Consider the following 14862-nt stretch of genomic DNA (forward strand, 5'->3'; position numbering starts at 1 on the left):
GTGTTGCTGCATACTATGTACACTCACGGGATATTTTTAGTCACCGATTCTGCCAGGAAGAAATGCAGTGGAGTTAATCACATGCAGCAAATTAAACAGCAGCAAAAAAAGCTGGTAGGCTTTGGGGGGCCTGCAGCAGCTGAACATTCTGTTACCCTTTCTAGGCAAACTTTCCAAAACTGTGTATGGGGAAGGTAAAGGCAAAGGGCAGTGGTGGTTTTTTACACGCATCAAACAACTTACGTTATGTATCTGCAGTCAGTAGACTCAAACAGGCTGAAAAAGCTGTCTATATTCAGATTATAGTCTAAATTAAAGCTCTTTTGTAGAGAAATTGTTGAAGTTGGTCCACCAACATATTAGCCATCCTCTGACAAGCACTTTGCAGGCAATGAGCTACTGCGTGCCCTGAGCTCCGGTCCCAAGCGCAGGTGGGTGATACCAAAAGGGCTCCTAAAGCACAGAACAGTGGGCAGAGTATTCACCCATGGCGGACTGGCATTACCATCAAAAGATATTTCAAGCAGTCTTGAATCTAAAGTGAATTTCCAGCATCAGAGGAAAGGTATAAAGGGCAGGAATCAGAGGTGGCTGCAGCACAGCTCAACTGGATGCAGACATCCTCACCCCGTACCCCAACGGGCTGGTGGAACAGCCCCTGAACACAGAATCATCACAGAAACGTCATCACCTGCAGCACGTCCTTCCTTTGTTGAAAAGGTTGCCAAGAAGATTCTTGCAGAAATACACCTTTTTTTTTTCATTGTTCCCTTCAGTGGACATGGAAATGTATCAGTCCTGGTAGCTTTCGCTCTAAAAACACAGAAATAGTAAACTTAATTTATAATCAATGTCTAGTGTTAAGTTATAACAAGCTAGCTCAGATCAGTATAACTAAGAACCAAGAACATACAATACAATCACAGCAATCAGCATTTATGGGAACCAACATCACTGTTTTAAATGAAAATTATTCTTCTGTTAGCTCAAAGTAGCTTGTAAAATCTTTAACTGACTGAAACCTGGAGTAATGTTGGCTATCATTCACCCAAAGATTGTGCCGTAATGCTTATTTACGGCATTAGCATTTTAAGTTTTTTGTGAAGTAAAGCAGCAAGAGATCAAGCCGACTCCCTCGCATCTGCTACGTCTTTGAAAGATAGCATGAACCTGCTCAGGGGTTGAATTAGGAGTTAAAGATTGAATCAAGAACACACGTGTAAGGAGTTAGGGAGATCCAAACGCCGGACTCGCATCCGTCACGCCCCAGGCACAAGCAGAACACGCTACGGTACCCTCTGCCCTGAGCAGAAGCAAGCTCTGCCAGCATCCCGGCGCGGCGTCCTGCAGCCTCTTGCCTGGAAGGTGGCTGGCTTCCCCCCAGAGAGCGGGGAAGGAGAGGCAAAGCGTGGTCTGAGGAGAGAGCTGCCCAAGGAGCACTTTGTGTTCGTCCCAGAGGAAAGTAGATCACCGACCATCTCACTGCTGTGGGCTGAACGACGGGCTGGCGGACGTGCAGTTTACACAAGGCTCTGCAACTCAAAGGCTGAAAAGCTACACCGAGTTGAAGACCGATCACGTGTCTCTTCTGGAAGGGCAAATCCTTTACTCTCTAATGGGAAGATGCAAATAGGATTATGATGGCAATATCCTTCCTCGGGCAAGTTTTTTCTTCTGGCAAGAGAGACCTTTCCTATCAAATAACTACTCTTTCTTATGAGCTGGCCGCTGTCAGTGACCACAGGACTGCGTGGACACAAAATAGATTCTATCTGCCCAAAACAGCTCACAGGCATTGACTATCATTTTGTTTTCTTTACTGGGTAAAAGGAAGAAAATGGCTTTTAAATCAAGCCATTGAACCCCTTACAGAATTGCAATCTAAGATACTGAATCAATCATTCTTTATACAGCTACCTCCTACTCCACAAGCTCCTACTATCATAAAAATTGATTGTTGCCAACTGAGCTGAGTGAATAATTTGCAGTTTCATATTTGTTAGAGGAATTTTTCCTCTTCCTCTTTTCATTATTCGTCCACGAGCAGACTGAATTTCTTGACTTCTTCAAAAAGACGTGCTGTAATCACTCTGCAGTGATTCTTGCCATCATGGGTGAGAAATCTGTTGTGAGAAGTCTTCAAACGTTTGTCCCAATTCCGTTCATTCTGTATGAACGTGCATCACGTGGTGTCTGTTTCTGTGAACACAACATCAAAAGAGCTGGTTTGGAGCATTCTCCCTGAGAACAACCCCACTTCTGAACCCAGAAAACCCATGCAGAAAGCACATTTTACTGAAAATTATTTAAGACCTAGGGATGCACGTTCACTCAGACGCTTGCTGTTTACACACATCTGTACTTTTCACACTAACTAGAAGATAGCTTTCCCAACCCTAAAGAGAACATTATTCTACCCCCTTCACAGCTCAAACCTGCTACTTGGCAGAGCTTTTGTCTCATCCCAATTCATTGTAATTTCTGTCTCACAAAACATCCCTTGTGAGAGATGGGGCTTTCAACAGCATAGGAAGTGGTTGGGTTCCAAATTACGACTGAAACGATGCACAATTTCACCATTTAAAAACTATTTAATTCCCAGAAACAATTATGGGATTCTCCTGCTTAGTGTCGCATCTTATTGAAGAATAAGACTGTATCAAAACACTAGCAGAAGAGTCTGATCCCGACCTGGCTGGAGTCAGCGGAAAGCCTTCCCCTTCTCAGCTGCCGAGATGGAGGAAACTGCCCTTCTCAGATTGTAAAATACCATCTTTCCAGATAAAAATTTAAAAGAATGATTGCACTGTTCAGAGGGCTTTGAGAACTTCACCACGTGAGTTCTTCAGAAGAAAAGGATTAGAATGACTCTGCAATATTGAAAATGGGTAAAAGTCAGCTCGAACACTGAGGTGCCGTCGTACAGCAGAGTGAGAATTTCAAAACCAAGTCTTGCAGTTGGCCTTCAATGTTTGCTTTGAAGACGTTCATAAAAGATACGCCTTGGCTCTTGTTGGTATGCCCTGGAAATACTTTGCTGGTATTTTAGAGAACATAAACAGCAGCTGTCACCCAGGCACTCTAAGATCTTAGGTTGGAGAAAAGGAAATGAAAAAGTCATGACGTTTATGGATGATGATGTCTATGATTGTAACTGGCACACGTATGGGCGTCTCTTCCCTTGTCCCTCACAAAGGGGAAATATGAAAACCTTGAAAAACAATTAAAAAGAATCCGCATAGAAATGCTGAAGAATGCAAGTCACAAACCAATTAACGTATTTTCAAGTACGAATTTTGCAAAGGGAAGTTATATTTTACTCTCAAACCAACTTCTTCTGAAATTATTTTTAAATTTGTCAGTGCCAAAAAGACTTACTGCACTGTGCTAATGTTTTTCTGAAGCTGCATCATCTGAGATGGACTGACATTTTAACTCTTGGTGCTCATAGAAAACTCTGGGGATAATTTAGCCTGATTCATTTAGTCTGCTACAGGAATAAGCTGTTGATGCTAAGCATCAAAGCTCCCTGAACCCAACTGTCGAATGAAGTTTAGGCTGGTCTACCAACCTGGGTGCCAAACGTGCCCAGCCGCGGGGACGGGAGCCCCGCGCTCCACCGGAGCGGACCTGAGCGGCCGGCACGAGCTGTGAGTGCGCTGGCCATAACACAGAGAGCGACCGCACCGTGAAACGTCCCGACACAGCAACTATATTGTGTTAATTTGCCTCTCGTTTTTTGTGATGTAACTGTACGCAGTCATCGTAGTAACTGGAAATCAATACAGCACGATTGTGCCCTGTCATGTCCCACTGCTGGCCTCCCTGAGCAAGGATTTTTTTTAACATTGTATTCATAAGTCCAGTCCTTCAAGACAGGAAAATTATTATGAAGCTGAACAATAACAACTTACACTTAGAAGAGTTCCCTACCTTTTCCGCCTGGAGCAGAACAGGGAGCTCTTAGGTTGTTTTCTTGTAGGCCAAACAAATTTTACACCTTCAGCAACAGCAAATAAATCCACGTTGCTGCTAAGTTACTTCAGCAGTGTGGTGTTGTACCGGCTCTGTGAAGGCCTGCATCTTCTCCTCGGAGCAGGCAGTACCGCACGCAGCAGTGCAAAGGCTGCTACCACCCTCTGCGAGAAGCGGCACAGCAGTTCCCGCGTCGATTGGTGCGTATGGTATTCCGCTGCCTGCTGGATGTGGAGCTCTCATATAATAGAATCTTTTAATGTAGTTTTACTCACAGTTTATGCCGAATCACATAAACTGTGACTAACTCAGAGACACAGCATATTTCTTTGCACTTTTCACCACTAGCTGGTATTTTTCTCCCAGTGCCTACGTTATGCGACTTCTCATTCGGTATTCTGACACTAACGGAGTTTTAGGGCAAAGAAACAGTGATGTGCCCGCATGCAGTTTTTTAAAACTTTGTGATAAGACAGATTCTTTCCATGCATTCTTTTACCTGTAATTATTATAGAGACCTACAACATCATACATCAGAGGGCAAAGTTGCTGTACTAAGGAAAAACAAAAAGACCCAGCCCCTCTTATTTTGAATCTGCAAACTCAGATTCATTTATATCACTGAAAGGGTGGCAGTCCAAAATATAAATAACTTGAGCTCAGAAAGCACGGTTGCCACCCTGCATAGCCAGAAACCACGGCGATCACCTAAATAACAGCACTCTGTGTGGATTCACGCACAATTTCATACCTGTGGCTGGCTTCCACCTACAACAGAACGAAATACTGTGCTAAACTCCACTGCTCTGCTTCACCGGACCGAGTGACGGGAAATAGCACAAAACAAAGTACACCGTACGCCACGTACTCTTATTCTACAGAGCAGGTATAATCGCTGTCATTATACCACAGCCACATGGCAAACGCCATGTAGATACACAGCAATTGCGCGTTCCTACAGCTTACTTGTTAATTATGCATCGTTACTAACAAGTTCAAAGATAAATTGCCATAGCACTTGCAGCATTTAAGTGCTTGCAAAGCTCTTAAACTGTGTAATAATGGAATTCATACTATTAAATTATTGCTTTTTTTGATTTTCCATTGGGATGGGGAAGGGAAACAACCCACCTCTTGCGCCCAAAGGCCTACAGCTTAAATGGGTATTTCTTACTGCAACAGCAGAGGCACGCCGTGACACAAAATAACATGATGCTTCTTGATGAATTAACAAAAAAATAATTTCCATTAATAAATCTCTTTCCAAATTCCATTTAGTAATCCTCCTAAGCAAATGCTGTATTTAAAATCACTGGCACTTGCATGTAATAGAACTAATACTGTTTTCCGGACCCAGTATTTAATCTTGCACAGGATAAAAATGAGAGGAAAGCCTCACTCATTTCACTGATGCCGCTAGCAAAACTCCTATTGATTTCCGTACGGGTAGGGCTGTACCCAGATAGCTTACTTGTAAATGGATTCTTGAAATAGCTTATATTATATTATGTCAGAAATATATCACCATGTAAGGCCATTTCATAGTCCGTGATAGCTCTTCCATGAGCCGCACTGCAGTATTTTAGACTACAGCTTATAATTTTTAATAGGTATTTTAATAGTATCCAATAAAATAAAAGTAGCCTCTCTACAAACGCTGCTCCTCTCCGAAGTGAAGCTTCCCTCTAAGTTACAGCTCCATAGTGTTTTGGGCCGCCATTTAACCCAACTTTTACAACCCGTGTTGGATCACCTTGTTTCAATTTCATTATTTTCATATTGATTTTCAATCCGAAACGTGATGTTGATGTTTCTGACCCTTTTTTTTTCTATGGTAGTCGTTCAGCTATTTCTTTTAAAAAATGACTAGCGTTTATTGCAAGGAAGTGCAAACGCCAGCCTTTAGGTATTGCAGAATTTTAGTGCTAGCAGAAACAAACTAGCTATGATTATCTGTTACTTATAAAAATCTTAAGTATGGACTAAAAACCTGCTGTAATTGGCCGTGCAGAAATGCCACTGAGAATGGCAGCGCCAAGGCGGGAGGCGACACGCTGGGGACGAGCCAGACAAGCAGTGACAAGTGAGAGGAGATGGAAGCAAGGAGAGGGTGGTGTTGGTCATGCCGATGGGCAGCACCCTCAGCCCCTGCCGCCGCATCGGTGTGCAAGGATCTTTTGACAGCGTTTTGAGGAATATTAGGAGACAGCTTTGTGGGTGAAATGGCTTCTCAGCCAGAGGAAATTTTGGAATGACTACCCGTTGGAGGGACGAGTCCGTCATCTCCTAGTGAAAGAGATGGCTAGGGGAGGTGGGTCAGGGAGGGTGAGCAGTAACTTAATTGAAATGACGTAGAAGCAGAAAATACAAGGAGGCTGAAGAGACTAGTAAAGATGCAAGGCCATAAATTAGATAAATTGGTTTACTTTATCATTCTAATAGCATTGGTCAAGCCCAGAAAGCAGGACTGTGTATGTGAGTCATAAGATCATCAGAGCGTGCTTCAAAGCTTTGGTTTTCAGTCGGGGTAAAAAAGGACATATCTTAAAAGCCATTTCTGTCACGGAGAAATAACTGCCGAGTTTAGATACAGTCTGTAAGGGCTGACCCACAGAGCAACCTCTGCTGAAGATGAGACAGCGGATGGGAATGACAAAAAAACCAATGGGATCATACTGTTCATAGAAGCTGGGAAATAAATTGACAGGACAAGCTTGGAAGAGACTCTAAACCGCCCTGTTTTAAGATACTGACCTTAAACAGATAACTAGACTTCCACAAAGAAATGCTGGAGACATGGGCTGAGGTTCTGGTTTGGACAGAAGTCTGTCCAGAAATGACAGGAGAATTCGTGTTTGTGGTCCTTAGCGGCCATGTGCAGAGGATGCAGGGAGAGGGAGCAGGGGAGCTTACGGGGAGGCAGAGAAAGCAGCAGGAGGATGTTCCAGTCCCTTTTGAAAGAGCAAATAGAAAGGAGAAAGTCTAACATGCAAAAATCAGACTGCGCTTCAGCAGGAGAATAGCTTGCAATGCGCAAGGCAGACGCTAAGGTTAAAGACAAGAGTGAGGGAAGGGACACGCACCGGCTCAGAGAAGCCAGACAGGAACCAGAACGGGATGAGATCGTCGCAGCAATGCATGACGTGTTGGGGTATTTTACTATCCTTTAATTACTAGTGTAACACAGGCAGTAATTCCTAAAATAAAGTGTGTTCTTACTGAAGATTCTCAGCTCTTTAGTGGGAAAATAACCTCATATGCAGAATGATTGTTGGTTTTAATGGGTTTATTTTTATGTAATGTACATTGACTTTAAATAAAAGGGAGCTGTACGCTTCCAGTACCGTAAACTGGCAGTATAATTGAGGTTCATTAGCCCAGCTGCTGAAGCTGATAGTGTCTTTGAGGACGGTATCCTTGTTCAGCTGGAATTACCTTGTTTTCCTTCACTCATTTCAATCCCGCCTCAATCCTACCCTGGAGCCTGAAGAAACGTTCACCACTTCTCCTAGAAAATAGACATCTTCCTAAGACAAAGTGAATGCGAATGGTCTTTCTTCACTCCTAGGGTCTGAGCTTGTTCTTCCTGAAACCTGCAGTGAGATTCCTGCTGTCTCCAGTGGTACCAGGCACGGTTCGACCAGGCCAGATGTAAGCCTGAAATTCTCCGAATGAAAAAGACCCAAGTATAGTGAATGGGGGAGATGATGCTCATTAATAACTACTTATCAGAACATGGTTCCCTTGAAAGGCTTATTATTTTGAGTTACCCATTCAAAAAAAAGTCTAATCAATGAGAGAACAAATTAAAATTGAAGAATGTCTCATAAAAGCAGACAGCAAAATCCTGCATTCAAGAGGACAGCCGCCAATTAAAAGAAATGTCAACAACTCAAGTGGCAGCAACTTCAAAAGGGAAATCTTTTCCTCATTTTCATATGCATTCTTCATGAGCAACATCAAGAACTGTAACATGCTAATAGCTAATAACACTCAGAATAAGATTCACTAATTTACTAACTGAATAATTTAATGCATATCAAAGGAATGATTCTCATTTCATTTTTCTTCAGATCTAACACTAAGCTGGGTATTATCAAGCAGATGAAACTGCACAGATTACAAGTCATCACTGAAACAGTCATTTTAGAATTGAGTGAGGTTTTTTTTTCTGTTGGATGTCTCTTTTGGGTTTCAGGAATCACATACCTTTTTTCCTCCTTGTAATTCAGATTTCAAAAAAACAACCGGGAAGATATCCTTGTGGACATGTGATGCCTGGCTAAAACCAGAGTGTTCTGCAGCGACAGACGCGTCACGGCGTGAAGCTTTAAGGCTGCTGGGGACCTCAGAGAGGCAGTGCCCGCTGTCCACCTGTCCCAGGTACGCCCATAACGCAGCCGTTGGGAGACCCACCCCAGGCTGAGGGGAGCGGGCGTGGAGCTGGAGCAGGGATGGGACGTGGGTGACCAGTGTCCCGCAGAGGGGCCCAGGCTCTCCCGGCATGGAGGAGTCTCCCTCCTGCCTCCCGGGAATGGCAAGAGGTCCATTTGAGCCCAACACAGAACAAAAGACAAACGGTAATTCTTTTTAATTGCAAAAGAGCTTTTGTATACTCCAAGATGTCAGACTAGGTATTGAAAAATGTAGAAAGGCTACACGGTAAGAACCATTTCTTGTTTAATGTGATTTTTAGAAGCCTATTTACAGAATTCTACTAAATTTAAACAATGTTTTGCCTTTGCTACTATTGCACACACTACGTAGCCCACTACCATCTGCTGAAACACTTTAAGAATAGGTTACCAGTTAAGGTACCACCCAGAAAACCAGCTCTTCCTTCAGTTCGTGTGTCACAGTCAGAAATCTCACTCAGAGAGACGGCTATCAACGTCTCAACATCTGGCTGGTGGCCGGAGGGAAGCAGAGTGCTCCAGGGTCAGCACCAGGGCTGGTACCGTGTAGCGTCTCCACTGATGACCTGGATGATGATGCAGAATGCAGACACAACAACTGTGAAGATGACACTAAATTAGGGTTGAGCTGTCGACATGCCAAATATTAACTCTTGTGGAGGGATCTTCAGGAACTGAAGCCAGCAGAAATCCCACCGAGTTTAGCAAGCTGTACAAAGTCCCACATCTCGGGCAGAACAATGCCACGCACCAGGACAGGCTGGGAACTGTCTGGCTGAGCAGCAGCCCTCCTGGAGAGGACCTGGAGGTTACGCTGGATGTCAGGCCAGATGTGACCCAATGAGTGCTCACTGCAAATGCGGCAGACTGCACATTGGCCTAGTTTTGAGGAAGGGTGGTCAGCAGATTGAGGAAGCTCGTTATCCCGGTCTCCTCAAAGCCAGTAAGGTCACACCTGGAATACTGTGTCCGGCTTTGGGCCCCCCAGGTCAGGAGGACTTTCAGAAATGGGAAAGGGAGGTAGCAGAGGGCTGTCTGGATGGTCAGGGACACAGAGCACGTGCTTCAGGTGATGGAGGAGGCTGTGGCTTTTCAGTGTAGTGGAGAGGAGGCCAAGGGGTGATCTAATAGCAGGCTGTAACTGCTTGAGCAGAGGCTGGAAAGAAGATGGGGCCGAGCTCTTTCTGATTGTGACAGATGGTATAGTAAAGGACAACGGCCAGACAGCATAGCCTGGGAGGTTCAGACTGGACATTAGGAAGAACTGCTTTGCTGGGAGGACAGTGCAGTACTGGAAGAGGTTACTTGGAGGGGGGACACCCAAGATTTGGATAGGTAAAACCGCAGCAGAGCTGATCCAGTGTTGGTGACAGCCCTGCTTTGATCCCTTCCAATCCATATTTCTACAGTATAACTCAGATTTAAGCCACTGGTATTATCAAGATCTTACCTAAATGATGCTAAATAGCACTAAATTAAAAGTGCACTCATTAGTAAATAGTAATACTCCTCAGCTGGCTTGTTTTCTCCTGGCAAACTTGTCACCAAGAGGGCACACTACCGCAGCGGGCCACGCGTTCGTACTGCTTTCCTCTCCTGATATCCCAACGGCAAACACAATGTTTCTGTGATGCCCCTTTAATGGGGAAGGACAGGCTGTTGGAACCAATGGCTTTGCGGCAGATGGAGCGACATTTGCGACTGGGAAAAACACTCTCATGCTGCCAAAATATTAACAAGGGGCTTCCTCAGAAATATTCTGCCACAGTCACTGATACACGTAAATTCCCCATGTAAATATGACTTCTTCCAAGCAAAAAAGTATCGTTCGGCAGGCTTTCTGAGGACAAGGACCTCTCCACGCCTTTTTTTTTTTTTTCCCTCTCCTTTCTGCAAAACTCTTTGCTTCCAGTCACAAATTTTCACCGCTGCAGCTCCTTGTAGCTGCTACTTGTGGTAACTGATGAGAGACAGCAGCGAGCGCGGCTGGTCTGGGGGGGGCTGTCCAACGAGCCCCGCTCAGCCGGGCTGGTCGGGGGACAGACTTGGCAGCGAGGGCACAGCGTGAAATCGAACAGGGAATGGGTTCTTTCCGTTTTTTTTGCATAATGTATCTCCCTCTGTGAATGCCCGTGTTCCTTACGTGGCAAGAAAAACAACCAGGCTTTCCTGACCTTCCTTTATACCACCCATTCTTTTGCATAGCCTTATAATGTCTTTTATTAATTTCCTTTTAAAATGAAACTCTCCTATTCCTTTCAAATTCTGCATATATGCAACATCAAAGCATTTCAGTGGAATTTTAATTCCATTTATACGCCAGCTGTTGTGGTAGTGCTGCAAGCAGTAGAGATGTCCAGCTTCCCTGACGCTGCTGCAGCTCTCATTGCTCTAAGTACTGATCACTGGGGAAACAGATCCTCAAACACCAAAAAACCTTGCTGTGCCAACCTACTGTTTTGCGGAGGGCAATGGGGCCAGCGTGCTTTTTCCTTAAAGATGAAAAGACAGCCATTGTCCCTCTACTGAGAAGGATCTGAGATGTGTTTTTAACTTCAAACTTTTCTATGCATCATGCAAAAAAGCTGAATAATTCTATTTTCATTTAGGAGGGGATTACAAGAGAGAGAAACAGTCTGATACATTTCAGATTAGAGATTCTTCCCTAAGAACAGAGGCTGTCACGGTGTAGTGTCCCATGCCAAAGAAAATCTTCTTTTCCCCAGTACTGTCAGCTGGGCCCAGTCCTCCACCAAGTATATCTTCAATAATTTGGGGGCTAAACAGAGAGTTCCCCAACATGATGCTTCTGGGAATTTAATTACTCTCCCTCTGTCAGTACTGGGATTAAGAAGTGGTGAAGGTAGCCTGCATCATAGTGATATTATAATGATTGCTCTGGAATGGAAAAATATCACACATCTGTGTTTTCATTCTCCAGCCTGAGACATACCTCTAGGAAGTCAGTTTCTGATGGCATGTTTGGGCAAACGATGCCTTATCTGCATGCTTTTTTCATGTATCATCCTGATCTGGTAACTTGAATGCCATAACCAGAAAGCTATGTTAATTGTACATGTTTTGAAGTCAGCGTAGCCCAAAACATACTCCTCAAAACTATCAGCCTCACAAACTCTGCTTGCTTGTTCGAGAAGCTGGAGATGTTCTGTCTCTGTTAGAGGAATCGCATAAATTTTTTTGCAACAACAAGAATCTCCGACCAAGATAATCTCGGCCTCATGGCTATTACGTATTTCGGTCTCCTAAAAATAAAAGCCACTAAGTATACGAACTGGTTAGTGTAAACACAAGTGCAAGTAAAAGAGTTCCACTGTTGCTGGACTCCTCCTCCCACTCGATTTCAGCAGTCAGCAAAAACACTTATTCAGTATTAAGTTACAGTAAAGAATTGTTGACCCTGGTGTAATGGAGAGCAAAGATAAAGTCAGGTCAGTGGGGTTTGCTTCAGCTTGTGACATTTTGCAGAAAGCCTCTAAATTTGTTTGGATCATAAAAATGAAAGCATATAGAAAATACTTGTTAAAAACAAAACTGCAGAGAGTCTATACAAGCTTCTTCATAAAGTCATTTTTACTGAAATACTCACCGTTGAGTTAGCATTATTTGCTTCTGATTTGGGCTTCAATCTAAATGGTGTACGTTAACAAGCTTAGGGCACTTAATGCCAAGTGCTTTACGCATTTCTCTTTAATTAAATTTCTCCAAAGCATCACATTACATAAACGTTTGCCAATACAAAAAGCACACCCTCAGAGCTCCTGGGTAACATCCAGGCACCCCTTCAGCAACCAGTGAAATTCCCATGGATCTCACTGGAGACAGGATGCTACTCTATAGGTCTTCGCTATATACGGGTAATAAAAAACTTATCTTGTTACTTACGTATGAAGTTCTTAGGTACGCTCTTCCAAGAAACTTCGATCTTGATGAGGTCCACGCTATCATTTACCATTTCTGTTACTAGATACAAAGAAGCGTTACTTCAGAATTCAATAATCTCCAGTTTCAAGCACGTTTGTAATTGCTGGAATATGCAACAGATGCCAGTTGAGATAAGCTTCCAGCCTGTGGATGGAGGTAGGCATTTGCTCTAATCATCTGCAATTTTACTGCAGAATCGGAGCGCAGAACTGCCTGCACCGAGCCCAGGGAGAAACACGAACCGTTAGCATTTTAGGGGTTCTCTTAACTGTACAATGATATTTTCAGTAAGAAGTTATAGGCGACTAGGACATGGAAGTGGCATAAAAATGAAGAAGATTTCAAATCATTTTTATGATCGTTAATGTAAGACCAGGCATAACAATTTACCTTTCTTTAATTACGAGATATTTTTCATCTGTGTGAAACGTTGAAGTGGGCTACACTTAAAATAGTTCTGTCATTCCTCCTCTCACAGAGTTTTCTGCAGCGGTTTTCTCTTCCATAACTCAGCTGTGCAGGGCCGTGGGGTTTGATGTCTGAGTTCTCGCCCGGAAGAAGACGGTAAATTAGGGCTGCTCTCAGACTGCTCAGAAACAGAAAGAGCAGGAGCGGCTTGAGATGGTAGCTGCTCCCGGCGCTGCTCGGCAGGACGTGACCGCCTTGCAGCTGCAGAACGGGAGAGCTGCTCTGAGCGCTGCTCATCCACTTCAGGGCAGAGTTACTTTCCTAATTGGTATTTTTTTCAAAGTTACTAAGATGTTACCTAGTTACCAGCTAATCGCAGCCCGGTAACTATTTAGAGAAATCTAGATTTTTATTTACGACAAGGTAAGTGACCCTAAATGAGTCAGTCTGGTGACACTTCAGCTGTCCAACTGCAAAACAGGATGAGATGCCACAGTGAATTTATTTGTTCAGATGAAAACTGCGGTATGAAATGAATTATGATTAGTCTTCACAACCCTAATTCAATTTAAAATATGCTTAACTGGTTTAAAAATAAAACTTCAGATTCCCTTCCACTGCAAGCCAGCCCTGAAGCTATTTAAGCCTGCGTTGCCTATCCCGTGCCTGATTTTCTGATCTGGTTGTAAGATTACTATTAATAGACCAGAAGTGGGGTAAAAAAAAAAAAAAAAAAAAAAAAAAGAAAGAAAAAGTGAGATTACCTAATTCTGCAAACACTCCTGCTTGTTTATTTGCTTGCTTCATCTTAGGGAAGCGTTGTCAGAAGTTTAGTTTTCTGGCGGGGATTAATCTTTCCCTTTTGGTGACTCTGGACCATCCATCCCTCCCCTCCTCCCCCCGATTCCGGCACGGGGTTGCTAAGCGACGTGTTCTTCTCTTCTGTACTTTAGCAGAGAGGAACAGATCAAAGACACCCACAGTCCTGAATTATTTTATAAATGAATTTAAAGAGACACTCTCCCGTGCTGTATTATGTAGGGGGAGATAAAAAGTTGCTCTGTATACTGAGAGTATCTGGAGAATTAAACTCACGTCTTCTGGAAAATAAAAATGCTCTCTTTACTGAGAACTATTGTAATATTTACCTTCCCCCCCCCCCCCCCCCACTTCTTCAGAACTAGACTATGAATTTATGCTAATTAATGTTTCTAGTTTTATGGCAGTCAAGACATTGAACGCAGGCCAGGCTGCGTGTTTGTACAACGTTCAGAAGTAAGGTTTTCTGTCATTTAAGTGACAAGCTTGCTGGTTTTTTTAACTCTTTTCATCTCTTGCAAAAGAGCGCCATGATTCACAAATATTTCATTCTTCAAATTTTAAATGCTTTCCTGACTTACATAAGAGGTGAGAAAATCACAGGGTAAATTTCAAGTGATATAGCTTTGTAAGAATAAAAGGAAGATGAGAAAGTAATCTGTGTAAACCAAGCAGAAAACCTGAGACACCAATATCTCAGACCTTTTTGAAAAGAATGCAAACTAAATGTGAATAATCTTCAATTAAAAAATTTGGGAATATGCAAGTTTAACCGTCACCTCTTACCAGACCAGCACTTCTCTGGCATCGGCTCAGGTCGGCTATTCTGCGCAAGCTGTGCGATTTGGAAGAGCATACTGGCAGCTAAGGTAAGCGTCTCCTGAAACAGAAAAGGGAGGAACTATTTGCTCTCAGATCTCCTCGGCTTCAAACACCATCAACGTTGCAAAAGGAAAATTAGTAACACAGTGCAAGAATTTTTCAAGACTTTCATTTCCAAAAGCATCGCTGCTGCACAGCCTTCAGAAAAAGGAGGGGAACGCAAATAACATGCTTAGAGCATTGCCCAAGCAAGCAAGACCGATCATTTATGTGGAAAGCAAAACTCCTGGGTCAAAAGGCTGCAAAAAAAAGGCATCTTGAAAACTCCACGCAAAATTCTTCCCGTGTGCAAATCTCGTTGTTTTGCAAGCTGCATAAGCAAATGCCTCCTCTACAGCAGTCTCAGGGGCTTGTTCACAGAAACGGGCGCTCGTGCAACGACAGGCACCAGATCGCTGCGGGTGTCGGCACATCGGCGATC

Source organism: Opisthocomus hoazin, chromosome 11 (assembly GCF_030867145.1).
Source record: "Opisthocomus hoazin isolate bOpiHoa1 chromosome 11, bOpiHoa1.hap1, whole genome shotgun sequence".
Taxonomy (NCBI): domain Eukaryota; kingdom Metazoa; phylum Chordata; class Aves; order Opisthocomiformes; family Opisthocomidae; genus Opisthocomus; species Opisthocomus hoazin.